Source organism: Camelus ferus, chromosome 30 (assembly GCF_009834535.1).
Source record: "Camelus ferus isolate YT-003-E chromosome 30, BCGSAC_Cfer_1.0, whole genome shotgun sequence".
In the NCBI taxonomy this organism is placed as follows: Eukaryota; Metazoa; Chordata; class Mammalia; order Artiodactyla; family Camelidae; genus Camelus; species Camelus ferus.
Window position 1 is genome coordinate 15075999 of NC_045725.1, and position 14312 is coordinate 15090310.

The 14312-nt window shown below is 51.3% G+C and overlaps 1 protein-coding gene and 1 non-coding gene across 10 annotated transcripts in view; one reads left to right on the forward strand and one right to left on the reverse strand.

Annotated features, from left to right (window-relative positions):
* CTIF (cap binding complex dependent translation initiation factor) overlaps positions 1–14312 on the forward strand; it is a 286942-nt gene that overhangs the window by 127092 nt on the left and 145538 nt on the right. The gene's annotated exons all lie outside the window — the stretch shown is intronic.
* TRNAA-AGC lies at positions 12557–12628 on the reverse strand. Its single transcript has one exon. It is a non-coding gene; the product is annotated as a tRNA-Ala (tRNA).

The following is a 14312-nucleotide window of genomic DNA, read 5'->3' on the forward strand; positions in this document are numbered from 1 at the left end:
CTTCTCTGTAAAATGAAATCTTTTGCCTGAGGACAGGGACTGATGCATAGGTGCATGGCTGTGTTGGGTGCAGAAGGAGATTTGGGGAGTCCTGTATTCAGACTGTTCCCTCCTAGCCCTGAACCCTGCCCTTTGTGGTACCTGATACCTCCAAACTCAGCTCCCTGGAAATCTGCAGGCTGAGTCAGCACATTTCTTGTCAACATCCCTCTCTGCTAAGCTGCATGCTATTCCTCCGTTCACTTTCTGTCCTCCCTAAATGTGTTGAAATCTTTCCTGATTCTCTGTGCTTTTGTAGGTTTATAATTTTTTAGAATTAATGAGAGAGGGGGAGTTGAAGTAAGCACACTTGGTCAATCCACTATGTCAAGTCAGAAGTCTAATTTGGCTGGATTTAAATCATCAGGGAAAGAGGGAGGGCACTGTAGGAGACACTGAGCTTAACGTGAGCAGAGGTGGAAGCAGACATTTGTGTCTGGGAGTAGAGGGGTGAAGTGATCTGTCCTCTGATCCAGGCAGGAGGACTGGCCTGTGGCTGAGGCCCTGGATATGTTGTCACTGGGGTTAGAATACAGAGGGGGCAGCAAGATGTACCTGAATAATACCTGCCAATAAATAGGTTACTCCAGGAGGGGACACACACATATCAGCTGTCTTTGGGGCCTGGGAAAATCTGCTTGGATTCAGACCTTATAGAGGTGCTCACTCCCACACGAGAGCCAAGAGCCACTAGGGTCAGCGCCCTCCAGGACTCAGGGATACGCTCTATTGCCCAGCTATTCAGGATCCCAGCCACACCCCGCCTAGCTTTGCACCTGACCCCTTCTGGTGGGAAAGACGTTTTCCCAACAAGCATCCAGGGTCCCGGGGGCAGGGTCCGTGCCCAGTGCCACACCTAGGACAGGGCTGGGCCCGTGGTTGGAGCTCAGTAAGTCACAGAGCCATGGAACAGTTGCTAAGATGCCAGAGCAGATGTGTGAGCTGGCAGTGTGCAAAGGGCAGGGCAACATAGCCTCTCACAGTTGCCCCCGAAAACCTACAGTTCACCAGGTCTGGCCTTTCTGCTGTGGAACTGCCTGGGCCTCTCCCCTCTGACCAAGAACGAGGGCTCCCACCCACCCGCAATGGTAGGCTGGTTCTAGAAAGCCTCATATGAAGTACAGGCCGTCCCTGCCTCTGGCCAGTTTGCGTTTCAATAATGCACGCATTCTGCAGTTCCTGAAAACCATTTGTGCAGAACTTCTAGTGGCTTTAATCTCCTTACTTAGGAGTTCCTACTCATTTCTGGAAATGTTGAAATAGGCAAGGATGCCTTTTAGGGCAGGCGGGGCAGGTTTTCCTGCATCACACTTTGCACCCAAGTGATAAAGGGCAGCTCCCGAAAGAGCCAGCCGTGGCTGGCTCGCCAAGGGCTGTTCTCTGCGGCTCTGTCAGCTGCTCCTCCTCGGAGGAACTTAAAGCCCTGAAGGACAGGAACTCTGGGTACATTCTATTACCTGGAAATGCGGCATTGCCAGCTGATCACTGGCAAGGATTCATCCTGTTGACGAGCTGTCACCTCGGGCTGCCATGTGCAGGATAAAGCTGGGGCTGGTGGCACAAAAAGGGTCAGATTAGGGCAAGCTCAGGAGTAGGGGACACCAAGAGTGGGACCAGCTGGAGAGAACACGGGCCACCTGACTGCCTCACCCGAGTGCCCAGCGTGAGGAACAGGCAGTGTTGGGCAGTGGAGCAAAAGTTGAAATCTCTCCCTGCGCATCCGTCTTGGAGATCACCTAGGCAGCATGCGAAACCATGAGGAAAGCATTCTAAATACATCGTGCTCAACCAGGAAACTAAGCCCCCCAGCCCCCCCGCCTGCACCCAGGACCGCGCAGTGAATCTGGTGACAGAGCTGGGGGTCAGGTTCCGTGGGCCACTGCCGTTCCCAAATGCACTGCAGTTTCATTTCTGATGAATTCTAATGATGGGTCCTTGCATGAGGCTCACAGGACATCTGGTTAATAATTCATTCTCGAGTTTCACTAGGGATCAGCATCAGTAGGTGTCTTTGAAAAGGCTTCATCACTGAAGTGTCTGAACATAAAATGTTCAGTAGAGAGGAAATTAGGAAAAAAAAGAAAGGAAAGGAAATCACAGTCAGAGCTGCCTCTCCACCCCTGCCCCCGATGCAAGCTCGAAAGGCAAGGCTGCGTAAGCTGCTAAGGGCAGCTCCCGGAGGCCAAGCGCTCCCGGGGGCCCCCTTCTCAGCCCGACCAGGTCCAAGGCGCAGAAAGATGGAGGGCCTTGTACAGAAGGACGCAGCGGACACCAGGGGCCTTGATAACCAGGGATTTTCTGCTGCATCCCCTGGATGCCCCACATGGGTCGCTGCGTCACGTCCTCTTGCCAGTCTCTTCTAAATGCTGTGTATTGGGCAGGACTGTGAGTCCCTTTTTAGCCCCTAAAGATGGCTTTTCAGAACTTGTACGTGGACTAGCCCTGCCATGAGCCAGGACTGCCGTTTTGTGCAAGTTAGAGAGCGGCATTCCTTCCTCTGCACACGCGACAACCTCTACCTAAACGTCTCAAAAATGGCTCAGATTGACGATGACGGAGAGGACCGTCTCCTAGAGTTGTGCAAGGTGCATGTGAGCAGCAGCTGTTCCTTATTTTAAGCAAGTTTCACACCCAGAAACTTGAGTTGAACACCTAGGCCACTAATTCATTTCACAGAAAGCCAGCCTTTGAGTTGAGAACGTTCCCAGCTAAAGGGAACCTCCCTTGGAGAGAAATATCTAACAGCAGGGAAGGCAGAGTGACTCACTCTGCTGCTTCAGGAGGAAGGAGTCGTGGCCATCGAGTGTTCCAGGATGCTATAGTGTTGGTCCTGAGAGTACCTTCAGGTCATCTAGTCCAGCTCCTTTCATCTTGCAGTTGGGAAAACTGAGGCCCAGACAGATGTCCCTGCCCTGAGCACAGAGTTCTGCTCCCTCCCAGTATAGAGTCGATGAGCCGAGTCCTGGAGACTGTTGCTGGTCAGGGGTCCTCGTGACGGGGAGAGAGAGCCCTGCAGACCAGGAGGGGCTGAGCGCGGAGGTGATCTGCAGAGCAGCCAGGTTCACCAGATGCTTCCAAGCCCTGAGCGAGACACCCTGGTGGAACTCCTTGTTCACCTGCCCTGGCCAAAGGTCATCCACTCAGCATGAAGACTCTTCTTATGGAAACGTCAGTGATACTTGATAATGCGTGTCAGTAGTATGTGATTCTTTGTAAGGTATTTGTTGCAAAGACCCTCAGCAAAGTTGACCATAAGAAGCAGACATTCTGAAAACAGAAGAATCTTCGTAGTGCCAGCCTGTACACCCCACCTGGCCCAGCCAAGGGATGGTGACTGGTCAGGGACTACTCACATGAGGGGCAGCTGTTCGTCTTCTACCCGTCCCAGTGCTTACACACACACACACACACACACACACACACACACACAAACAATTCTCAACATGCTAAAAATGTTGGGAACAGCTCATTCCAGTACTTGACCTTTAGGGCAGCTCAGTGGCCTCTGGATCATTATTTGGCTTCAAAGGGTACCCTCCAGGTCAAAGCAGAAACATTTGCTTGGCAACAAAAGAGAAGATGTTCCTTTATGTGGCCCTTCCTGGCGGCAAGAAAAGGGACATTGTTCCAGTAGGCTGGTGTGTGGTGTGGTCAAGGAAATGCATCACGCCCCCTCAGCGAGGTCCTTTCAGGACACCCTGAAGGGCGGCAGCACCGGCGGCCGGCCACGTGGGTCAGGCTGGCTGCTCAGGTTGGGCAGGATGTCCAAGCACTGGAGGAGGAAACCTGACCGGTGAAAGATAGAGGGTCAAGCAAACCGACCCAGTGGACAGGGGGCCGGGGAGGAACCTTGCTAGGTCATCGGGGAAACTGGGCAGGGGGACCTCTCTGTGCTGCAAGAAGAGATGACTCAGACCTCGGGGCAAAGACTCAAAAGTTAGTCGCTAAGGAGAACAGCATCAGTGTGGTGTGAGACTGCGGCCCCCTCTCCATAAAGCTGAGAAGACCTTTTTTCAAGATCTTTGAAATGAGGTGCTATGTACCCCCCTTTCAGACCCTGCTGCCTGTTAGAATTAGTTGGGGAGCTCTTAAAAGGTACCCATGCCTGGACCCACCACAGACAAATCAGAATCTCTGGGCAACAAGACCTGGGCATCAGTTATATTTGCAGCGGCCTGGGTAAATCTGCCGCGCAGCCAGCCAGGAGGTCTGTGCCCTAAGGTGTTGAGGATTTATCCCATTTCCCCCTGCTGTAAGGTGTTTGCGTCGTAGACAAGTAAGAGGTTAGCCAGGGCTTGCTCCAAACTTATAAAACATTAGTGCGGTGACCTCTAGGCAGAGGTATTAATCACACTCAGCCTTGCATAATGTTCATTTATCTTCTATCTGTCCTATGAGGGTGTGGGATTCCTCCAGAGCGGGGACCGTGTCGTATTTGCAGTTGTATTTCTCACATGTGATGCTCTGTCCTCCGTCCCAACCCCCATCCTTCACCAAAGCTAGTCCATGTGCGTCTTAAATGTCTGTAGACTCTCCTCATCCATCCCTCCGCCACTTCCCTAATTCCTACATCGGCCATTGTGACAGCCCCTGAAACCCGTGCCCCACGTCACCTCCAGCATGACGTCCCTTTGACGCATCTAGCTATTTTACTGCGTGCTTAAGCCTTTCCCAGCCTCCCCATCACACGTAGGTTCAAGCTTCTGCCATGTGAGGCCACCCCAGCCCAGCCCCTGCTCTCCTTTCAGCCTCAGGTCCTACGTTTTCCCCACCATGCACTCTGTGTAACAGCCGCATTGGACTGGTTCTGGGGTCCTGAGTGTGGAAGGGCCAGCCCCTGCCTTTGCCTGGCTGATCTGCTATGAGCCCGTGCCTGGCGTGGGGGGGGGGGGGTGGTAGTAAGTAGACCGTGAACAGGTAGTGAACACCCTCCCAGCAGCCCTGGTGCTCACCGCACCGTGTGCGGGACCCGACAGACAGCCTCTAGGAGCCACCATGGGATTCTGCACTGCCCCACCCCCTCCAAGCTGGAGGGCCTTGACCAAGATCCTTGAGTTCTCCGTTTCCTCATAACTAGGCTGCGGGTAATAAGGTCTGCGCCCTGCCTGCCGCCCTCTTGGAAGGCTGTTGTGGGAATCCAGCACAGTGATCACGGGGGAGCTGCTTTGAACACCGCGAGGCATGAGTCAGATGCAAGGGCTTCCACAAGGGCCTCAGGAAATGGGCGTTGCACATGGCGGCTCCCGGAGGCCCGCTGGGAGTCGCCTTCTGAGTAACGCTGCGCACGTGCTTGGGAGCAGGGCAGCGTGGAGGTGGCGATGCCGGCCTCTTCCCTCGGTGTTTTTATAAAGGGAATCGAGTGAAGGAAATGTCTCGGAGTAGACAATCTTCCTAACCTCCCCCGAAATAACTTCAGTGGAAACAATTGTGGTAACGTCCACTCTGCAGCCATTGTTCCCGCAGTGGGAACCAGCTCCCGGTCTTGCCAGCTCAACTGGGAATCAGCCTGACTTCCAGGGGCCTGGAAACAAAGGATTGTGCTCGGGGGCCCCTCTGGGTCTTCGCGGCCCGCTGGAGCTGAAGACAATCCCAGGGTCTGTGTACAGCTGGGCTCTTCCTCTCGGCTCCCCTCTGGGAGTCTTGTTTGCTGGACACCTTTGTATTTTCCCATAGGTAACTTTTTGGGGGGCTTTACCGGAGGAGCTTATTGTGACAATGCCTGGGGTTCTAGCTTTCCGTTCAGTCCCGGCGTCCCAGACTTGAGACCTCAGAACGCTCGGTGGCTCTTTTCCACCCCCACCAGATGTAACCAGCCCCTTCCCCTGAAAGGTCGTCCTTGATGCTCCATGCTTCCCTTCTCACAAGTGCTCCTCTCCCCAGGCCTGGGTTTTAGCCCCTTATCTAGTCTTCCTGCCTCCCGCTTGCTTCTCTTACTGATCTGTCTCTTCCGAGAAATGGTCTGAGCGCCTTTGCCCAGTCCCCTCTCCAGTCACCTCCATCCACGACTCCAGAGGCAACACGCAGCTCACCACTGGCTTGTGAGACAAAATCTGAAGCCCTTGGCAGGACACTCAGCATCTCTGGAATCTTCCTTCATAACCCCATCCATTCCATTGTCATCCACCACCCTCTAATTGTTGCCTCCAATTCTCCAGGACAGCCCTGTGTTCTTGTCTTTTTATCCTTTTCAAAAATCTTGGCTTGTTAATTGTGTGACTAAGAATGATTTAATTTTCTGCTTTTGTAAAAAACCACTTTGAACCCTCATCCTTACTTCTGGCTCACCACACAGAAGGACCAGCTTCCTCCTGGCTTCTGTACGCCGAGTCCTCCCATCTCTCTGCCTCTAATCTCCTGTCCCTCAGAATCTCTTGCTTCTCCCTTCCTCTAAGAAGTGTTCACGGGCTACTCTGCGAGGAGGTGCTGGAGGCGGTTCTTTCTCAGAACGTGGCCCCCACAGCAGCAGTCCTCACACTTCACGTGCAAACATACAACACACAGATTCTGATTCATTAGGACTGGGATGAGGCTCTGATTCCTGCATCCCTAACCAGCTCCCAGGTGACGCTGATGCTGTTGGCCCGTGGACCACACTTGGAGCAGCAGGACATTATAACCATGCTTCCCAAATTTCACTGCACATTGGAGTCACCTGAGGGTTTTAAAGGAGACCCATGCCAGTCTTCTACCCTCAGACGTTCTGGTTTTGTTGGCATGGAATACATCCGAGGCGTTGGGATTTTTTAAATCTCTCCAGGTGATTGTGTGCAGTGCAGTGCGGGAACCACTGCCTGACTGCATGGCACGGATATGGCTAAGTTTCATCAGTGTTCACCTTGTCTCCCTACACAGACTGCAATCCCTTCTAAGGCAGGACTTCATTGTGGGTTTTTTTGAGGATTAATTGATTGACTGATAATTGAATCAGGCCATTAGGGCTTTTTTTTTTGGATGATCAACCAGTGTTAATAGAGTGCATATTGCCAGTAGGAAGTCATAAGAGATGTCAAGATGGAAACGAAAATGAGAAGAAGTCTTGGATCTTGCCAGAGCGTGGTGAAACCTGCATGGCAGCAGCTTAGGCAGAAGGTGACTGCCGGGGTGGTGTGGTTTCAAGGGCTCTGGACATGTTCCCCCTGCCGCCCATCCCCATCCCCATCCCTGAGGGGGAAAAACAAGTTCTACCTCCCTGGCTTGCGTATTCCAAAAACACTGCCACTAATTTTTGTGTGTCTCTTTTAGTTTAAGGCAGTGGTTGTTAACCTGACTGTTCTTTAGAATCACCTGAAGAGCTTTTAAAAACCCCATTTCCTGGGCTGCACCCTGACCACGTGCATCAGAGCTTCTGGAGTGGGGCCTGGGAATCAGGTTTTAAACCTCCCCGGGGGCTGTCAGTGAGCCTCCAGGGCTGAGAGCCACCGACATAGGGTTATTATTGATTGAAATGTAGTTACAATCCATTTATTCTCCCACTGGGTGGTGGGGGGGATTGAGTTTGTCAGAGCCTCCTTGAAAGCAGGTCCTGATAGCAGTAGGGGGAGATGTGAGGATACTGGGCACCTCTCAGGCAATCACCGCTGCATCATGGGAAGGGTGCAGAGAGCGAAGACACACTGCTGCAAAGTGCGCTTGGCCTCCCAACATTTCTCTAGAGCAGTGTCTGCAAATCATGGCCCGTGGGCCAAATCCAGCCCCCCACCGGATTCTATCAATAAAGTTTTATTAGAACACAGCCACACTTCTGTGGCTGCTTCTGCTGTGGAGTTAAGTAGTTGTGACAAAGATTACATGGTCTGCAGAGCTTAAAATATTTATGATCTGGCTGTTCACAGAAGTTTGCCTTGCTCTAGAGAGATGACCCTGCATGTCCTCCCTCACTGCAGTTTATGCATCAACACAAATGCTGGGACTTTTTCAAACCACTTAGACTCTTTGTAATTTTGTAGTTACGCTTAAAGCCAGCGGAGTGTCCTGACAGATGTGCTGAGAAGAAGTCCTGGTTGGGCTAAGATATGGCTCCCTTCTCTCAGCCCTGGCCCCAAGCAGCCTCTTTGGGTTACCCCAGTGGGCCATGCAGATGTCGCTGTCTTCCCTATGGGCTGTGAGGTGGGGGGGCTGGGAGGCCCCACATCAAAACCTGATAGATTAAAGAGATTGGGCGGACTGGGCTAGGAATGGACACCTTTCCTGTCGGAGGAGAATGGAGGCAGAGCAGGGAGGAGGCCTGTAGGAGCCAGACGCTCTGGAGATGGAAGGAGGGAGGGGATGAGACCTCGGCTCGACCAGAGCCCACGCTTCAAAGTCCTGTGCCCAGGCGCTTGCGTTCCCCTCCATTCCTTCTTTAGCCACTGCTGTGCCCCTGAAAGTAGGTCAAATCACTGTCTGCTATGGCGACTTGGAGGGAAATAGATACCAACTGGGTCATCAGAGCTGCTGGTGCCTGGTGAGAAGGCCGAAAGCAATGGCTGCCCAATTTAAGACAGCCCATAAAGACTTTCATGTGGCAGGGAATCCTTAATGGCCCACATCCACACAACAAAAGGTCAGCCCTGCTTTCTGGGAATGGAACAAGTAATTGAATTTCTGAAATGGTACATTTCCTATAGTCAGAGAGAGGTACAATCCGTGTCCTTAAAGGATTCACTTAAAAAATTAATAAATTGGAGGCAATTATTTCTTTTACCAAAGATATTTGCAATAGGACTTAAAATTTCCTAGTATAGTTAAAACACAGTTCTGGACAGAAAATTTCTTGTGTGCCAGCAGCTTTTCAGGAACTCATTTCTATCTACTGATTTCCTGTCTTTCTTAATTGGAAACCTCCGTAAGATCATGTTCTTTATGCTTTGTAATTTTTGACAAGACACTTGTCGGGGACGTCCATTATTTTTGCATGACACTGAGCATATTAATCTTTAACTTGGCAGCATCGCTGTTAGTGACTTAATTTGGAAGGAGGGGGAGGCAGGAAGCAAGGTACCCAAGCATAGTCCACTGACAGCCACCCAGTGAATTTATACTTCCAATCTTGAGACGGTCTGCAGAGTGAATCCAGGGAAAGCCATGAGTGGGTCATCCACTTCTATGGCTTGTTGAAAACCATGCTTCATTCATTCATTTTTCTCATTCCATCAGCCAATGCTTGGTGAGTACCTGCTCTGTGATGTTGCTGTGCAAGTCCACTGTGATGGCACCTGGGGATCTGTTGCCAAAGACTGCAACCCCCTGATGTCTGGATCAGCCCTTCCTGCGACGGGTGCTGGGTCTCAGACCTGCAGCTCTTATGGGCGATGTGTTACGGTTCCATCCCGAGCCTCTGAGTTAATGTCCCAGCTCCAGTGCACACTCACTGTGTTTCCTTAGGTCTGCTATCAATCTATTTCATTTTCCTCTCCTGTAGAGAATAATAATAGTGCCTCCCTCTCAGGGTTGTTGTGAGGTTTAAATTAGTTGATACATGTAAAACTCTGAACTCTGCCTGCCTCCGTAAGTGACAGACACTGTTATTATCATTGTCATAGCTCCTTGCAGACATAATTTAGTTCCTTCTATGGTAAGAAGATTTTTTGAATACCTTCCAGAAAAACGGAATTGCTCGCTCAGTGGAAGGCAGCATATTTATCGGGCAGGACTGGAGGGGAAGGAAAGACTTCGCAGGCTTGCTTCCCCCCATTGTTGGGCCAGCTCGTCCACATGGGACTCAGCTAAGGATGCCCTCGCCTCACTATCTCCTTTATCTTCTTGCCGCCCTGAGCTGGCCTAGGAGGTAGCCGGTAGAACCTGCTGTAAACAGCCAAGGAGGGTAAAGGCAGGTTTTCCCAAGAGTCCAACCTACCTCCCACACGTTCTTCCCCAACCATCAATGTCATCGGTCAAGTGGAAGATTCTTGTTGCACATCTGCAACATGTAAGATGGTATTTTGGAGGTGAAATTAAAGGCTCTGACAAGGAAGGTAGGGTCCTGAGGCCTCCCCAGAGTCTCCTGCCTTTGTCTGGGCTGTGGTCCCAGCTTTCATCTAGAATTCCCCTCCCCCCGCCCCCCAGGGCTTTCACACCAGGCAAAGAACACACATCCAGGGCAGAAATCAGTGACCGTCCCCAGAAGGGACCATTGAATGGGACCTCCCTGTCCGTGCCTGACTCCCAGTCACAGTGTGAGCCAGCTTACCTTAAAACTGCCTTGGGCAGGAGAAGCCTTGTTTTGAATCCCTGAGGAGACCATGCCTACCTCCTTGGACTCTGCCACCGGGTCACTCCTCAGCCCCAGCAGAGTGGAACTCCTGGTCTCACCTGCCTGGTCTCTGTTAAGCTGAGTGATGTCCCCAGACCATACTCCTCCCTCTGTAGGATGGCGTCTCTCAGCCCGTCTGGCTAAGCTCTGAGGACCTAGGGTCCCCTTGGACCCTTCTCTTTGTGGGCTGGCCTGGGCATCAGCACTTCCCCATTTGAGTCCAGCAAACTTATATTCCAGGACTAATCAGGTGTGCTCCTTACATCATCTCAGTTGATTTCCAGCACCTCATTTAATCCTCATGACAGAAGCAGGTTTAAGTTCTCTGTTTTAGAGCAGAAGAGACTGAGGCTCAGAGAAGGGAAGTGAACAGTCCTACTGCCTGGCGGGACTTGCCTCTGGCCTTGCATGTAGGGCTGGCTTCCTTGACAACAATGAGACACTTGTTACAACCTAGAAGGCTGTGGAGTTGATTGGGGCGGGGGAGGTGCCGAGCATCCCCGGTGTTGTTCTAGTGCAGGTCAGGGAGTGAGCACCTTGGTGCTCAGGGGGCTTGCAGTGTAACCAAGGACTAGGGGGATCTGTGCCTTCAATAGCATTTCCATTTCGCTGCAGGAAAGTTGCAGTCACGAAGCACTGAGCCTCATGGTTGCTGTTGAGGGCCAATGAGGCGGTGGAGCATCCTGGCTTCTTGCAACACGGGAGATTATGCCTGGTTGAGGGCCACAGTCTGTAGGCCCTGGGCCCCTGGGTCACCTGTGAATGCTGCTAGTCCACAGTGGATAGACTGGGGATGGCCCAGCTCTGGTCCATGCAGGGCTGTCAGTCATCTTAAGTTTTCATCTAACAAGTAACTATGGAGGACTGTGGTATCCAGGGCACTATGGGGCCTACAGAACGTGTAGGAAGCATGGCCCCTGAGCCCCTGAAAGTTTATAGCATGGTTGGGGAGGCAAGATTGTAAGCAACTACCTAGTTTATTTAGACACCAGGACGGCATGCTGTTCAATGTACCATGTGACCAAATGGGTTAATTCACGTGGGAATTAGCGTCAGTTTTGTAGGACAAGGGCATTGATGCCAATGGCAAAAGCTAGACAGGATTTCAAGGGTGAACAAGCTGGGGAAGGCGTTCAGGCTGAGGGAAAAGCCGGGATGAGGAATGTGTGTTGGGGGGTGAGGTGGCAGCACACGGGGACAGGGAGGAGAGGACAGCCCTTAGAGACCAGGGGCTGTTCTCAGGTCGAGCTGCAACCCCCAGGGCAGGAGCCAGATCTCCAGGTCCCCAGCCACTGCTTCTTCTGCCGCATTTCCATAAATAAATGCTTAAAGCTGTTCCCGAGGCCAGTGGTGGGGATGAGGGGTGGGGGAGGCGGAGGTTAAAGCTTTCCCACCAGGTGAGGTCCTGAGATCTGACACAGGAGAGGGGCAATGAACCTGAAGAATCACTTCTTCCACATAAGTGGTTGGAAAGGTTGTGGTGAAGCCATGAATACTGGTCATGCCCTTACGTCCTGGGTCTTGGTCAGTCGCCCAGCCCCCCAGCCCCGGATCTGACCCCTTGGGCCCCGCTGGTGCAAGCCGGGGATGAACACAGAGCCCAGACCGTGTGGTCGTCCAGGGCAACTCTATTCCCAAAGGTCAACATTGTGGGGAATTGCGCCATCCTAAAAAAAGAAAGAAAGAAAGAAAGGAAGGAAGGAAGGAAGGAAGGAAGGAAGGAAGGAAGGAAGGAAGGAAGGAAGGAAGAAAGAAAGAAAGAAAGAAAGAAAGAAAGAAAGAAAGAAAGAAAGAAAGAAAGAAAGAAAGAAAGAAAGAAAGAAAGAAAGAAAGAAAGAAAGAAATTAAGGGGGGAGGGCATAGCTCAGTTGTAGAGCACATGCTTAGCGTGTACGACGTCCTGGGTTCAATCCCCAGCACCTCCACAGAAAAAAGGAAAAAAGAAAAGAAAAGAGATTAAGAAAGATGCAAAACTCACCCCTGAAAACCTCATGGACACAAAACTAATTGTATTGCCTTTGTGTCAATGGCCAAAGGAGGGTAGGATGGTGGCCCAGGACATGGAGGGTCAATGAGCAAATGACTGGAAAATCCTGTGTTCACTTCAAAAACAAAACCAAACAAAAACTGATTATGGCTTGATTAAATACCATTAGCAAAAAGAGAAAATGTTTAGATTCCATGAGACCCTGACGTTTTTTTTTCCTCTTATTTTTTTTAATTTCAGGGGGTGGTAATTAGGTTTATTTTTTTTTAATTCATTTTTTGTTTGTTTGCTTAATTTGTTGGAGGCACTGGGGATTGAACCCAGGACCTCATGCATGCTAAGCATGTGCTCTACCACTGAGCTATGCCCTCCTCCCACCACGAGTCCCTGACTTTCATACTGAGAAGGCAATGGTCGCTACTGAGGTCCATGACTTAGGCCAATGCAGGTAAGCCAGAGGTTTTTCCGCTGGTCTTTGGCAAAATGAGAAAAATGATAAGTTCACATTTTGCTTGGGGATTAGGCCCAAGTGAACATGACCATTGATAAACAAAATTGCTCTTGAAAGCCCCTTAAATTGCCCATGAAGTTCAGAATGCTTGGTTGGGAGTATATACCCCGGGCAGTGGATGCAGCAATGTATACTGTGTGCTCTCTCGTAGAGGACATGTGTCTCACATAGTATTTTAAGTTTTCTTTCTTTCCAAATATATGAGGATGAATTTGAGTAAAGCAGACAAGCACCTGACAGACTCTGAAAAGGGCGTCTGACAGGAGAGTGTGGTGACTTTTTATAGAGTTGAAGTTAATCCCCATAAAGGCCCATCTTTTATTTTAAAATTGTGTCCTTTATGAAATGATGGTGGGAGTGGACAGGATGTCATTAGGCAGAGTGAAAAAATAACAACTGCCCATTTTTTAATTTCAAGTTTACTGCTTTCTGAAATTCCAAATGTTGGTTTCAGCCTTGAATTGCTCCTGATCGGTCCACCTGGTCATTCTCATTTGGCGCAAATGTCAGTCTCTTAGGCCATTTCTGATCCTCCACTTGAGAGCATTACTCTCTTTACCCCCAGAGCTCTTGTCTCTGTTTAAATTATCCCTTTCTTTTTAGCTGCATCCTATTGACAATCGCGTCCCCCTTGTAGAGCAGAAGCCCTTAATCTATGGCTCAACCACCAGCCTATCTGCAGCACGTACATTAGCTCCTGGCCCCTTGGAAAGCTCAGTGAAGATGTGCTGGGTGAATGAATTAAAGCGAGATCGGTGCCTGGAGGGAGGGACCACGTTTTAGCCCTCTTGTCTCCAGCACCAGCACTGCCCCTACCCCTGTGGGTTCTCGGTCAGCCTCTCCCTCCCCTCTCTCTCCCTGCACTGCCGTCTGTGTTTTGTCTCAGCCTCTTTGATACCCTGTGAGCCACCCGGAGCCCAGCATCCCTGGCCGGGATGCTCTGACTCAGTGTTTCATTCACCGTTTCTCTCAAGTTGGGAGCAGCTCACCTTCAGAGGATGCAGTCCTGGCCTGGGGTCTTCAGGGTGCTGGGGTGATGTTCTGCCCAGAGTGGGTTCACAGACCCTTCCCTTGGCCTTCAGAACTTCCAGAAGCTCCCTCTCTTCTAGCACCCACTTTGCTGGGGGCCTGCGATGAGATGAGGGGGTGATAAGCAAGGATCTAGACAGGGCTGGGAGTGGGCAGGAGTTGAATAACTGTGTGGAGGAGGCTGAAGTGTTGCAGCAAGCTGCACTTTTGTCCCCGACAGGGTTCTGGACAAAGCCAGGGAGCTCAGGAAGTGGTTGTTTGATGGGCACAGAATGGCCACATTCTAGGATGGCACTGCTGGGGGTTTGGGCTGCAGCTTCCCGGCAGGTTCATGAGGGACGTGGATGGGAAGTTAAGAGGCGGCGGGCTTTCCTGGTGCAGGGCCTCCAGGTGCAGATGGGGTGGGCGTCTCGGGCCTGTGATTCCACAGACTGTGCCCGAAAAAGGAAGAGGGGCGTAGGGGTGTGCAGAGGGTGGGGGGAAGGACGGGCAGTGGGGAAATCATCTCTGCCGCC